The following is a 15,780-nucleotide window of genomic DNA, read 5'->3' on the forward strand; positions in this document are numbered from 1 at the left end:
TGTGTCATTTATAGTGTTTACAATTGATGAATAGGAGACAGCAAAAATGTATTATACAATGAAATCATCCTTTTCTTTTTCAAAAGCCATCCAGAAGGTTTTTCTTTTCTTCTTAAATTTTCTATTGGATGCTTTCTTTATTTACATTTCAAATGTTGTCTCCTTTCCTGGTACCTCCCCCCAAGTCCCCTTATCTCATTTCCCCCTCCCCTGCCTTTATGAGGTTGTTCCTCTACTCACCCACCCAATCCAGCCTCCCCACCCATCAAATTCCCCTACACTATGGCATCGAGCCTTCTCAGGTGCAAGGGCTTCTTGTCCCATGGATGCCCCACAAGACCATCCTCTGCTACATATGCAGCTAGAGCCATGGGTCCCTCCATGTGTATTCTTTGGGTTGTGGTTTAGTCCCTGAGAGCTCAGGGGTGTCTGATTGGTTCATATGGTTCTTCCTATGGGATTGTAAACTCCTTCATTTTCTTCAGTCCTTTCTCTAACTCCTCCACTGGAGACAACGTTAGGGACCCCATGCTCAGTACAATGGTTGACTGCAAGTATATACCTCTGTATTTCTCATGCTCTTGCAGAGCCTCTCAGGAGACAGCTATATGAAGCTCTAGACAGCATATATTTCTTAGCATCCACAATAGTGTCTGGGTTTGGTGCCTATATATGGGATGGATGCCCAGGTGAGGCAGTCTCTGGATGACTTTTCGTTCAGTCTCTGCTTCACAAACTTCCTCCTTATTTGCTCCCATTAGTATTTTGTTCCCCTTTCTTAAAAGGAATAAAGTATCCACAATTTGGCCGTCCTTCTTCTTGAGCTTCATGTGGTCTATGAATTATATCTTGGGTATTCCGAGCATTTCGGTTAATATCCACTTATCTGTGAGTGCATACCATGTTTTTTTCTGATTGGGTTACCTCACTCAAAATGATATTTTCTAGTTGTATCCATTTGCCTAAAAATTTCATGAAGTCATTGTTTTTAAATAGGTGAGTAATATTCCATTATGTAAATGTGCCACATTTTCTGTATCCATTCCTCTGTTGAGCCAGATCTGGGTTATTTCCAGATTCTATTATATACTACACTGTTATGAACATATTGGGGCATGTGTACTTGTTATATGTTGGAGAATCTTTTGGGTATGTGCCCATTAGTGGTATAGCTGGATCCTCAGATAATACTATGTTCAATTTTCTGAGGAACCACAAGACTGATTTTCAGAGTGCTTGTACCAGCTTGCAATCCCTCAACAATGGAGAACTATTCATCTTTCTCTACATCCTTGCCAACATCTACTGTGACCTGAGTTTTTGATCTTTAGGTGTGAGGTGAAATCTCAGGGTTGTTTTGACTTGCATTTCCCTGAAGACCAAGGATGTTGAACATTTCTTTAGGCACTTCTCAGCAATTTGGTACACATCAGTTGAGAATTCTTTGTTTAACTCTGTACAACATAGGGTTATTTGATTCTCTGGAGTCTAAGCTCTTGACTTCTTTGTATATATTCAATATGAGCCCTCTATAGGATGTAGGATTGGTAAAAATCTTTCTGCAATAAATATATGCCTAGGAACATTTCTTTCAAATATTAAAAAGCAAATTCTGAACATTCTGATGACCATGTAATAGTAATAATTTTTCCTCTAATGAAAAAAATATAAATTTATAATAATTTTATCTGTATATACACAGACATACATACACATATATATAGATGTGTGAGAAACGCATGCCAATTTCTGGATCAAGTAAAAAGTTAACTGTAGAATACTTTTGTCTCACAAAACACTGAGTAGGAAGAACGCTTGAAGAAAACTTTGGAATGCTGTTCGGCCAGAACACCTCCCAGTGCAAGTGTATCTTCTCAGGACCAGTAACTTCACTTCTGGAAAGTGGAAATTAAGGGAATCAGTAATGGATCAAATGGGCATTTTCCACGGAAGTATTAAATCTCTCACCATGTCATACATTCATCCATAGCAAAAGGTTGTATTGATTCTATTTCCTAAACAAAGAAAAGAAGTTTTTAAGCTTTTCAATCATTGTTCTTTTTAAGCAGCTTGTCGAAAACTCTAGTGTTCTGGGGAGTAGTGTCAGACAGTGGAACCTATATGCAGATATGCAGATAGCATAACTCTTCTTTGTGTTCAGGCTTCATGCCTGAAAGTAATACTGTGCAGAACCACAGTACAGATAAAAAACTATACTAAACTCCTGAGAAACTAAAATTGGAGTCATGTAGCTCATTGCTTCAAATGAAGGGCATGATCATTTAGTAAGTAGTGGGCATCATGCGTGCAGAGATGGGTGTACATTCTGACTTTGAGAAAATAAATTCTTCAGATCTCTTGAAGAGTCTGGCAGCATTGATTACAAATGAGGTCTTTAAACAGTGATGCTCAGAGTGCCCTGCTGAGTGCAAATGGAGGCTGTGGCCAGGACTAGAGTGCCCAAATCTGCTAAGATTAATGGGAGTGAATTACCATTTTGCTCCAAAGGAATGTTTGGACATCCATGAAAAATGAGTCTAAACAAACCGAATATCCACAGTCTTTTAACATTGTATTAAACATTTAAATTGTGTAAAATCATTCTAGACCTCCAATTTACTTTGTGTCATTAATGCTATTTTGGTGACATGCATTTATTAGTATATAAAAACACCATGAAATATCAATTTTTATTGAGGCCCAGAAATCTTCGAAACTTCTTTAAGCTGAAAGTGAGTGATTTCTTCAGTTATTTACAATCATTAAATGAGAAATAATTAAAATAGAGGAGTGGAATCAGCATTCAACAAGATGCCACACTGCCAGCCACTGGGTTGGTTCATTGACAGGTTGCCTCAGATTTACTGTTTTTATAAAGAAAAATATGGAAGAAGAATTATTGGTTTCACTTCTCAAATAAATATTTAAGTTTCAAAAATGAAGCCATTGATGTTAAGCAAGCAGTGAGTTTTGAAAAAAGAGTTTATCTTGGAAAATGAAGAGCACAGTGATGATGGAGATTTCCTTGAGAACTTCTTTAAATATCTTGGCACTAATTGTAAGGACAGTGTTGTGGTTTAAATGAGAATGACCCTTATAGGCTCATAGGTTTGGATTCTTCATCCACAATTTGTAGTTCTCTTTGGACAGATAAGGAAGAGGTGTATGACTTGTTGAAGGATGTGAGTCTCCAGGCTTTGAAGTTTTGAAAGCCCATGCCTTTCACAGTTAGTTCTCTCCCTCTCCCTCTGCTTCTGCCTCTTTCTTTCCCTTTCCCTCTTCCTCCTACCCCCTCCTCTCCCCAGCTCCTAATTTAAATTTAAACTCTCAGTTACTACTTTATCACCATGCCTGCCTGATTGCTAAGATGATCTCTACATAAAGGTCATAATTATATTAACCCCTAGGATCATGAACCCCCCACATTGAAGTCTTTTATAAGTTAGCTTGTTCATAGTGCTTTGTCATGACAGTAGAAAAGTAGCGAACACACACACATAATCACTTTCTTGTTCTCTTTAATTATATTTCTTAAAACATAATATAAAGTATTAGAAATACACATAAGATGAGCTTCAGTATATTTTATATATTCACAAAAGATAAATTCAATAGCTACATTCAAAATAATATCAATAGGATAAGAATACATGACATTCAATGAACACAAAAATAAGGGGAAAGTAATGGGTACAAGTGTCATTCTGTCTGTTGTCCTCAAGTGTGTCCATGTTTATGTTTCAGTATGGGTGACCACCATCTAAACAATGGTAGCCAATGTTCTCCAGAAAGTTACTACCTTCCAGTTTAAGGCACAGGTGTATACTGCAAGGAAAGAACCCTTAAGAAAAGACAAAACAGCAGCCAACATATTGGGAAAAGATCTTCACCAACCCTACAGTTGACAGAGGTCTAATATCCAATATATACAAAGAACTCAAGAAGTTAGACCCCAGAAAACCAAACAACCCTATTAAAATTGGTGTACAGAGCTAAAGAAAGAATTTTCACCTGAAGAACTTCAGATGGCTGAGAAGCACCTTAAGAAATGTTCAACATCATTAGTCATTAGTCATTAGGGAAATGCAAATCAAAACAACCCTGAGGTTTCACCTCACACTGCTCAGAATGGCTAAGATTAAAAACTCAGGAGAGAGCAGGTGTTGGCGAGGATGTGGAAAAAGAGGAACACTCCTCCACTTTTCGTGGGATTGCAACCTGGTACTACCATTCTGGACATCAGCCTGGCCGTTTCTCAGAAATGGGGCACAACACTTCTGGAGGACCCTGCTATACCACTCCTGGGCATATACCCAGAGGATTCCCCAGCACGTAATATGGATACATGTTCTAGTATGTTCCTAGCAGCCCTATTTATAATAGCAAGAAGCTGGAAAGAACCCAGATGTCCCTCGATGGAAGAATGGATATAAAACAAATGTGGTATATATACACAATGGAGTACTATTCAGCCATTAGAAACAATGAATTCATGAAATTCTTAGACAAATGGATGGAGCTGGAGAACATCATCCTAAGTGAGGTAACAGTCTCAAAAGAACACTCATGGTATGCACTCACTGATAAGCAAATATTAGCCTAGAAGCTTGGAATACCCAAGACACAATCCACATATTAAATGATGTCCAAAAAGAAGGAAGGAGTGGCCCCTGGTTCTGGAAAGGCTCAGTGCAGCAGTGTAGGGGAATACCAGAACAGGGAAGTGGGAAGGGGTGGATGGGGGAACAGTCAGAGGGAAGAGGGCTTATGGGACTTTCTGGGAGAGGGGATCCAGGAAAGGGGAAATCATTTGAAATGTAAATAAAGAATATATCAAATAAAAAATAAAAAAAGAAGGATCATATTGGATAGAACAAGGGATTTATCCCACCTTGCAGTTGCCTGTTTATATTATTTGCTTCATATCCACTGGTCCATCTCTTTGCTAAGTTACCACTATGGTAGAAAATATGAGTTTCCAGAATCATCTAAGTTTTTCTCTTCTCAACTCATATCAGAATGTTTAAGAGTATATTCCATCAATTGGAAGAACTGTTATCACATAGGATGGCCCTGGTTTCCCAGTCAGTCTGTGAGGGATGGGCACATGAATGACCTACAGCAAGTTGATGGCCCTAGTGCAGATGGAAACCATTCATTTCAAAACATTTAGAAATGGTGTTTTCCAGACCATGAAATGATACCCTGGGGTTCCCAATTCTCTTGCTACAGCTCACTTACCTTGGTTTTTCATCTACCATGGCACTGAAGCACATTTTATCACATTCATGACTAGAGCCAAAGTGCTTTACAAACACCACTTAGGTTTTTATCTTTTGCAGTATCTTGTTGTAGGGAAATAAAAAACCAATGTCTTCCATCCATTTCACAAAACATTTTAAACATTACAGACAGCTATTCTATCTACAGTCATGCTCTTCTTCCATGTTTAAAAAATGTTTCAGAAATAGAAAATATTTTTAAACAGAAAACACTAATTGACTACTCATTTAAGAGATACATAGTATAATATGCTACTATAAGGAAATAGGACTTAGAATTAAAATTTATCTTAGCTATATAACCACTTGCCTAAATATGGAGAATTGATTTCTTTGCCTATATAACAAGTGGACAAATGATATGAGTGCATCATACTAGTACATTGGCTTGTCATGTTTTTGGATACATATTCATTTTCAATTCTGTTTTACCTTTTAATAGTTAAATTCAATATATTTTATTTCTATAAAGTACTACTTAGATGCAGATAAATATTTTTCTGTGGTCCATTTGTCTAATGATGCTAAGCAAAATTAGTTCATGTAAAATACCCAAAGTGCCTTCAAATTACAATGATGAAGCAATCTTGCTGGTATTAACATTTATGCATTTCAATTTAGGCTTAACATATTAGCATGAATATTCTACAATATACTTTGAGTATTTGAACAAATAACCAAGAAATGATGAAAGGAAATGTAAGATGCGCTTAATACAAATTGTTGCAAAACAAGAGAAGATGTTATTTGTAATGCTGATAGCATAACAACTTAAATGGATTATTACTTGACACCTACTTGATGGGCAAATACACAGATGGCAAACAGATCCACGAGTACTGGGCTCCCATAGCTGAGATTAACAAGTAGAAATGTATAAGGTATATGTGATCTCCTGTGTCAAATGCATGTCTAAAAGTAGGAATGAAATCTTATACTAGAAAAATATGCTTATCATCATCAATGCTAAAGTTCTTGAAGGATATTTTACAAAAAGGGTAGATATTAATGGTTTCATCTTTTCCAGTGAATTTAATGATTCAAACACTAAACACCAAATATCCAAACACTAAAATGATGCAAGTTTGGTTGTTTCAACTGTCTGAACCTTGTTTTATCACTATTGTAAGCAGGACACCACAATTTTGATAATCCAATATCCGTTCAAATAAAAATACAATGCCTTTGAAATTAAGTATTTTATTTAAGCTTTTTGCTGCTATTCAAAGAATGTCACTGGATAAACTGGAGATACAAGTATAGAAGAAAATGTTTTTGTTCATTTCTATTAAAATGTACAAAAGTAACTCAAATTGATGCTAGAGCTTAATCAAAGACAAAACTGTGGAACTTATAGAGTAAAACATAGAGTAAGTACTCTAATATATGCACATAAGGATGAACTTTCTGAAAGAATTCCAACAGCAAAGGCAGTTGTCCTGATATTTGGTAGTAGGATTGCACAAAAGAAAAAAAAGAAAAAGAATAAGAAAAGGAAAAAACACCTATATGACAAAATAATTACAATTAATTAGCTCTTTCAAGAACAAGATTTTGTTATAAAAGAATATATTTGTAAACTATACCTAGATGACAGCTTAGAACCCACAGTGCATATATAAAGCTATCAAATCCAACACAGAAACACAAATAATATCTTCAAATTAAAGCTTGGTTTCCTAACTAAATAATTCTCAAAAGAAGAAAGACAAAGAGTAAATATATAAAAATTCATATGAAATCATTTGGGTGCAGGATCAGAAAAATTATAACTATTTTAAGATTATATCTCACCCAAGTTAGAACCATTAGCATCAACACAAAAGCAACAAATGCTTGTGAGTCACTGGTCATAGAGATGTCTTATATTGGTGGCAATATAAACTGGTACAAAACTGTGGAAACTCATAAAGTTCCCCAGAATAGCAAAATATAAATACTGTATGATTCATCTATACTATTCTTGGGTATCTATTGAAGGGAATTTAAGGCAATACACCAAGGAGGCCCTTGCACATCTGTGTTTATTCTGTTGGTATTCATAATAGCTAAGATACGTAGTCAGTCTTGATTTCTATGAACACGATGATAGAGAAAATGTGCTGTGCACAATAGCATTGCCTCCATCCATGAAGCCTGAAATTATGCCATGTACACAAAACATGAAAGTAGAGATCATCACAGTGAGATAATCCAGCCTAAGAAAGAAAAATAAGTACATTTTCCCTGGGATATAAAAGCAGAGGGATGCAGTAAGTGAGAGGAGGTAAGGAGTAAACAAGGATAAAGAAGGAAGACATATGTATATTTTCCTTAGGTACAGATTGAGCAAATATATATATATATATTTATATGATATATATTATAAATATGGAAGAGAAATTTTGGAGAGTATAGAATGGACAAGGTGAAGAAATGAGGGGTCATGTATGAGCAAAGTACTATTACATATGTGTATGGAAATGTCATAATGAACTTGCTGTTTTATACATTAACTAAAAACATTTAAAAAAGCAATAATAAAGAAACAGCATTTGTACTATTTATAATTATGTCACCTTATCTTACTTTTTATAAGCTTTTATTCTGTTGAATTTAGAGGAATGCAAGCTCTTTCACTTGATAGATTTTTAAAGTTATTAGCATGTTTCTTATTTTTTGAGCCATTATTGTGACATCATAGTCCAGAGTCCTGGAAGACACAAATTCAGCCATGGCTTATGATCCAAAACTAAATATACTGGAATATATTTTCAGATATTGGCATGCATATTTTTCAGAAAAAAAAAGACATTCAGTCAAAGAAACTACAATTCTATATTTTCTCTCTGTTGAGATCTATAAGAAAACAGCAGCACTTTAAATCCTGCTCCTGGGCTAATGCTGCTGTGGAAATTGAAGCCCATCTTGAACTCTCAGAGGTGTGGTATAAATTCATGCAAATTGGAATTTATAATGGAAGCAGCATGATACTTTACTGAAACTGCACAAATGAAGCTCCACTTGGAAACAATAAAACAAAGAGCACAGCAGACCACCCTCCGCTGTGCTTTTATTAACTTTCTATTTCCAGCCTCAGAGAGCCTGTCAAGTAATGCCTGCATTTCAGTTGACTTCTCTGTAACTTGGTATTTGCAAGTCACTGAATGTGGTATTTTACTTCAACAACTGATATACTTTGGAGAGCACTTGAATGTGAAAAACTCAAGTCTATGACTCTGGTTCTCGCATATGTGCAGACTAATAGAACCAAAGTTTCTGTGCTGAATTGGAAGGCAGACCTTGACAGATCATCAGAATATAATGAAAGCCATCATTTCTGCTTATGAACTATAAAGCATCCATTTTCTATAGCAGAAAATGATACAGGAATGACTCTCCATTTCTATCTATGGAGATTATTAGGAAGAATGATGAGAAGGAATTTGATTAAGGAATCCACAATCTCTGTACCATTTACTCATACTTATTATTTGGTGGGTCAGTTCAGCACTCTCAGAAATCAGGTATCTTATGTCTTAGTCTGTGCATTTGAAACATCCAATTTTTTGAAATGCTCTACTCAGACCATTGAGTAGCTTTCAAAGGATGTTCAAATTGGGATTTTTTTGTCTCATCATCAGGGGTCAACATTCATTAAGAAAACATGAGCAAACTGAACAAATGTATATAAAAAAAAAGAAAAACCCTTACAATTTATTATTATGCATTGGTCTCTTTTTTAAAAAATTTAAGCTGAGTGAAATGTTTTAACTCATAGATGCTTTGAAATGTGTACTAATCAAGTCAACAAGAAACGAATTTGGTAAGCTCAATGGATATGGAAAGTTTATTTGATAAAATTGAACACATTATCATAATTTTAAAAGGCAAATAATAAAAATCTCATATTCTATACCTTCCCCAAAAGCAGAGCAAGGATAGTGAAGGATGAGACCATTGAAACTTCTGTGCTTCCCTTCCTAACAGTGTAGAGACCATCATGTCCACTTAGGTTTGCTCTGCAAATCTAAGGAGATCCTTACATCTTTACCATCAGTAGAGGCTTGTTCTGTTGAGAGAAGTAAATGAGTGCTAGTTGCTCAGTGCCTCAAGCCAGTGTTAGGTTCTGTGGTCTCAATTCAACTAGATACGCACAGGTACTATACCCCACCCCAAGAAGCACTCTTCTGACTTTCCTTCCCTCTCCAGCTCCATATCCAGCCCTTTTGCTCTCATGTCAGTAGTTCTTCTATTTCTAATTTCATGTTCTAAGAAAAGGATAGCCAGACAGCCCCACTTGTGGGTAGGGAAGGCAGGAACAAGCATCAGTCAATCAGCAGCTAAATGAAAAGCTGAAATAAAAATCTTTTACCAAAAGTTCAAAATTTGCTTTTAAAGTAGAAGTGTGTGTGTGTGTGTGTGTGTGTGTGTGTAAATTGTCTTACAAAGTAGCTTTTCTGTTCACAGCATCCACTCAGTGCAGCTATAACTCCTAGAACCCCAGATCCAGTGGTTCTGCTGCCGTCTTATGGGGGCCTTGGATACTTGCCCACACACATATGTACTTATATCGTTTTTTTAATGCTGTAGAAAAGCTTTGGGAACTTGGAATATAGAAAAGTGGTAGAATATCTACCTGGAATGCACAAGGTCCTGGGGTCTAATCTCAGATACTACAGAAAAAGAAAATGTTCTTTTTAGTATAGCCACTTTCTCAGTGTCATGGGACACTGGACCTGGCCCCTATCTGACGTGTCCTCAATGTCAGGTTACCAAGAAAGCTAAATCTTAAAGTCTCTCAGGACAGACTGGTCGCAGGTGCCCTGTCTTTGTTTCAGGTAGTTATGAGATATTCTGTTCTCTCCTTCCAACTTTAAGAAGGAGGACTAGGTCAGATGGCCCCTGAACATTTCCTGACAGGAATTATAGAAGAGAAAATCAGCTTACTATCCACAAAAGACTATAGCTACAGAGCTATGAGCAGTGCAGGCGAAGCTTTCTATTAGCACACCAATAAGGTAAGAACTGATTTTTCCTGGGGTTAACACACCTATTCTATGGCTTTGCTTTAAGGTTTACATTTTTACACTCAGTGGGCAGGATGCATGCTCCTTCAAGCCTTCTAAATTCTCCACTCTAAATGACCTGCAAGCTTGAGCATTAACTAGGTTTAGAATCTCTTTGGACTGAAAACTCAGGGAGACCCAGCATTCCTTGACTATTTGTGGAATAAGTGAGTATGCAATTTTGAAATAGTGCTTGGAGTTAATTATATATAACAAGTTTCAACTCAGTTAACTTGTGTTCTCACTTTTCTTGCTGGTGAAAAAGGTAAGGGAGAATGTATCTCTCATAGTTCCTGGATCTGGAATAGAAGATAATGAAGTAAAATGTTTCTGGGGCCATTAAGCACTCAATAAGTGGCAATTTCTTTGCTATTTTTCATCCTGTGGGTATTTTTCTGTGCCTAGATTTTAACGAGCTTCCTTCTTGGTATTTTAGGGATTATTTCCTATATGAGGTGGGTTCAACCCATAGGGAAAAAAAAGATAACCACAGATTACAGTGGTCTAGACACAGTACATGTTTATTTATTTTTCATTGAATTTTCCAAAGTTGTTGAGTGTTATGTGACACGTTCTGGGGAGGTATGAGTAAGAACCTACTAGCCCCAGAAAGGATATCAAAGATAGACCAAGAACAAACAAACAAAACAGTTACAATAATATCAGACATGATTAACTAGTAAGTTGATACTGGAGTATGTAGAAAAACACAGTAAGGTTTCAGTTGCAGCATCATGGAATACACGAAGGCAGCTGGTTCACCAGAAAGCCCATCCCAGTATGGATCCCACCTCATAAAAGATCCTCTGCTCAACAGATCCTCCTACAATCCTCCTCCAACTTGCAGGGAGCTCAACCAGTGCAAAATGCTTTTCTCTCTGGCAATTGTAGACTTAGCTGCTTTTGTAACCATGGCAAGGGTCCTTGTGAAGCTTTAATTTTCAAGCAGCCTCTGGAACCCTCTGAATTTCATGTAATTCCTGTCTCATGTAAGCCTCCCTCCTCCCTTCAGGTAGGAACATATCAATTTGGAAGAAGCAGCTACCCAGCAATTAGGAAAGTGCATAAAAAGTGTGTTAAATCTATCAGTGGTGTTCAGAAAGCTAAAGATGAATTCCCCCAAGCCAAGGCCATCAAATGGATTCCAGACCTAGAATCATTAATATAGTGGACAGGAAGAATGCATACAGTAGAGAGGGGACATGGGAAACAACATTTCCCTTTGTTCCCAGGACTTGAAGCTTTTTTAAGCAAGCAGATTTAATTGTGTGCTCCTGACACAATTCTTTGGAAAGGCAAGCAGGGAGACTGGAAATAAATGTCACACAGTTCAAAAAATCCCAACTGGATAAACTTCCTTTAATATGATGTTAGGTCCTTAACTAATAAGTTGGGTTTTTTTTTGTTTGTTTGTTTTGTTTTTGTTTTTGTTTTTTTTGTTTTTTTTGTTTTTTTGTTTGTTTGTTTTTTTTTGTTTATTTTTTTTTTTTACAGACAGGGTTTATCTGTATAGCCTTGGCTGTCCTGGAACTCACTCTATAGACCAATCTGTACTCAAACTCAGAAATCTGCCTGGCTCTGCCTCCCAGAGTGCTGGGATTACAGGCGTGTGCCACCACTGCCCAGCTTTATTTCTAAAATATACTCTGCCATTTTGCTCCTCATTTTAAGCTGTCAGATGAATTTCTTTTGTTCATTATAAAACCTAAATCTTTTAAATTGTTTGGTTTTAATTTTGTTGGGGGAGGGTTATATGAACCAGCAGAGGCCAGAGGTATAGAATCCTCCTTGGATCTTGAATTAAAGCATTTATAAACTGACTCTTTGTAGCTCGAAACTGAATTGAATCCTCTGCAAGAACAGTATATACTATAAACTGCCAAGTAGTCTCTACAATTCCAACTCCCAAATCTTGAACTCAGCATTACCCTCTAGCATATAAAACTACATTCCTATGGGTAGCTGATGCTGTCTCATTCCTCTGTCTACAGCTGGTTTTGTGGTAGAACTGTTCTTATGCTCAGTGTCTGCCTTTATCTTAATGCTGATGTCACCATTGGTTTCCATCCTATGCTGACCATCCATCCTGTATGTGAGAGTATTCAGTAGTATGCTGTGAGTAGTTGCCTTTCATATTCAGGATCCATGTGTTTGTATATGAGGTCTGAGAAGCTTGGTGTGCTCTTCTGCCATGTAAGGACTCAGATAGCAAATATAATCAGAAGTGGATTCTTCTCTGCATTGATCTTCAGTTTTCCAGCCTTCACACTTGTGAGAAATAAACTTCATTCAATTGTAAGCCTTGTTGTATATAGCATTTTGTTACAGCATCCTGAACAGACCAAAGCAGACATGATCTAATGCGTAGGTGATACAGCTCAAACTGAGTAAATGGTGAAACTGAATTTCTTCCCATTCTAAACAATTTCTGTATACTCTGTATCTCTGGTTCTTCAAGTTAAAATTTCTTCCTAAATGTACTTGAATTTTAGGTTTTTAAGGGAAGGCAATAGAGAGTACATGCTAACCAAACTGCAATACCAATCTCTAAACTTTTAAATCATCTTCCAAGTTCAGGTAAGGCATTTTGCATTTTTATAATGTTTTAAAATCTCTTAACCAGAACGGGGAAGTGGGAAGGGATGGGTGGGAGGAGAGGGGGAGAGAAGGGGGCTTGCGGGACTTTCGGGGAATGGGGGGCTAGAAAAGGGGAAATCATTTGAAATGTAAATAAAAAATATATCGAATAAAAAAATTTTGGAATTTAAAATGTAAAATTCATATATTACCTAGAGAAAATGTAAGTGATAGCAGCAATTTCTATTTCTAGCTTTTGAGTTTTGACTTATATTCTTTTTTTGTCTTTCTTTTTCTTTATTGGTTATTCTTTTTTTATGTTTGTTTTTTTTATTCGATATATTTTTTATTTACATTTCAAATAATTTCCCCTTTTCTAGCCCCCCACTCCCCGAAAGTCCCATAAGCCCTCTTTTCTCCCCCTGTCCTCCCACCCACCCCTTCCCACTTCCCCGTTCTGGTTTTGCCCTATACTTCTTCACTGAGTCTTTCTAGAACAAGGGGCCACTTCTCCTTTCTTCTTGTACCTCATTTGATGTATGGATTATGTTTGGGGTATTCCAGTTTTCTAGGTTAATATCCACTTATTAGTGAGTGCATACCATGAGTCACCTTTTGAGTCTGGGTTACCTCACTTAGTATGATGTTTTCTAGCTACTAGAGTGTAAAGAAAAAATGTAGACAACAGCGAAGGCTAAGTCAATGTCAGCAAGTAGGTCTTGCTTCGACAATCAGCAAGCATTTGTCTACGTAAATTCTTACCATGCACAAAGCTTAGCTTTGTGAATCAGGGATATTCAATGTTATCCAATGTTAATGTGTGCTTTAAGGACCCAATATTAGATGATGTGATAGAATGTGTATACTCTTTTGCATGTTTAACCAAACCTCCTGAATTTCCCTAAACTACGTTTATGAGGGAAATCATTCAAGTTCTGTTCAGTATTTTTTGTTATTGTAATTGTTTAAGTATTATAAAGAAACTAATTACAGTGTGATGAGTCAAGTTGGGATCACAACATTTACATGCAAAAGGAAATAGGCAATGTGAAGGACAGCAGAAACCCTGGCATCCCTTCTTGTGCAACCTAACCCTGACACTTGGAGCAGACCACCAGAAATCTGTACATGGAAGATAGAGAATGTTATCACTGAATTTCACTGTTCCTATTGAATATGTTCAGGAAAAGGTTCCATCATTTCACACACATATATTTCTGTTTGGATGTGTAGCTTAATATTATTCTTAATAATAGTTCAATTACATACAGACATTTTCTTCATATTTTGGGTTGTTTTATGAGACAAGGTTTTGCTATTTGGCCTAGTCAGGTCTTGAGCGTGGAATCTTCTGCTTCAAACTAATGAATGCTGGGATTGAAGATATATCTAAACATGTCCTATGGGTCCTCTGCATATTATCTAGATATTAATCCATTGATGAGGGTATGAGAGTCCCAGAGATCGTCTATTGAGGTATGTACACCTCAGCAATATCTCTAGTTGCTGCTGATAAAAGTTATGTGGAATTAGGTAAAGGTTATAATCCATAATCTTTCTAAGTAATTGCTATAGGCCTTATTGAATAAGTTGAGAAGTCTTAGGGGGCACATCCTGTGAATTTCTGAGATTCACACAATCCTTTGTGTGGAGACAAACTGTAGCCTCTGCTTCCAGTTCACCTGCTCTACAGACTTTGAAGATACCTAGGTAGTTTCTCTTAATAAATCTCTTCAAATATTTATTTTCTTCTAATTCTTCTTTTCTACCTGATTCTGGCTAACACAGTACTTATAGCAGAAATGCAAAAAGGCAAAAAGCCATTGCCCTTGAGGATGTGACACCAAAAACGTTTATTTTTTTCTGTTCTGTGATTTAAAAAATGGCCTTAGAGCAAGTCTCTTGAAATGTAAAACATGTTATGTGAAAAACTGGGCAAAGCAATTACAGTAGCCAAGTTGAGTTATTATTCAGAATGTGACTTGATGCAATATTCTTCAGATTTTACATGCATTTGTTTGCTAACAGACTTTTAAAGCTTTGCTTTCTGATTTATATATTCTATACTGTATCCATAGAATCTGCATTTCCCACTAACAGGCATGAGATGCAGAAACTGCTAGTCTGTGAGTCACACTTCAAACAGTAAGAACTTTAGGAAAAATGGAAGTAGATGGCTTTTCCCCTGCTTGAAAGTTTGTAATTAAATCCCCTCCTTTTATTATTTTTTTATTTTTATTTTTATTTTTATTTTTTATTTTTATTTATTTATTTATTTATTTATTTATTTATTTATTTATTTTGCCTACTGGCTCTCTTTGTTCTGCCTATAGCCAGACAAAGAGACGAGGCTAAGAGCCTTTCTTTGTGGTGGAACCCAGGATTTAAAGACACTTTATGTTGCTCCTCTAAGGAACCTTTAGTTCTGCTCTAAGGGCACTTTTAGAATGGCACTGAGATACTAGAAACACATGATCTAACCACAGTCTGGAAAGAAAAACTAGAAGATTTAACACTAGGTCTGTTTTCAGTATTCCAGATTACAGATTCATCACAACTGCTATAGAGATTGGAGAAGTGAAATCTCAGAGACCATCTAGCAGGCTGAGACTGAGCCACACAGTTATGAGGCCTGCCTTCTAGAGAAATACACACACTGACTCTTCTACAGCCCACACCTTCCAGAAGATCTCAGATAGTCTGTCTGCAGACCTTGTCTGCTCTCTTTGTTCCTTGTACAGACCCAATCCCTAAGGTGCTTCCCTAGCTCTGCAACAGCACATCTATAGCCTGCTTCCTTTCCCTCTTGCCCATGACTTCCGTGGATCCCACAGACCATTCCCTCCTGACCATTCTTCCCCACTGCCACTGTG

Source organism: Apodemus sylvaticus, chromosome 11 (assembly GCF_947179515.1).
Source record: "Apodemus sylvaticus chromosome 11, mApoSyl1.1, whole genome shotgun sequence".
Classification (NCBI taxonomy): Eukaryota; Metazoa; Chordata; class Mammalia; order Rodentia; family Muridae; genus Apodemus; species Apodemus sylvaticus.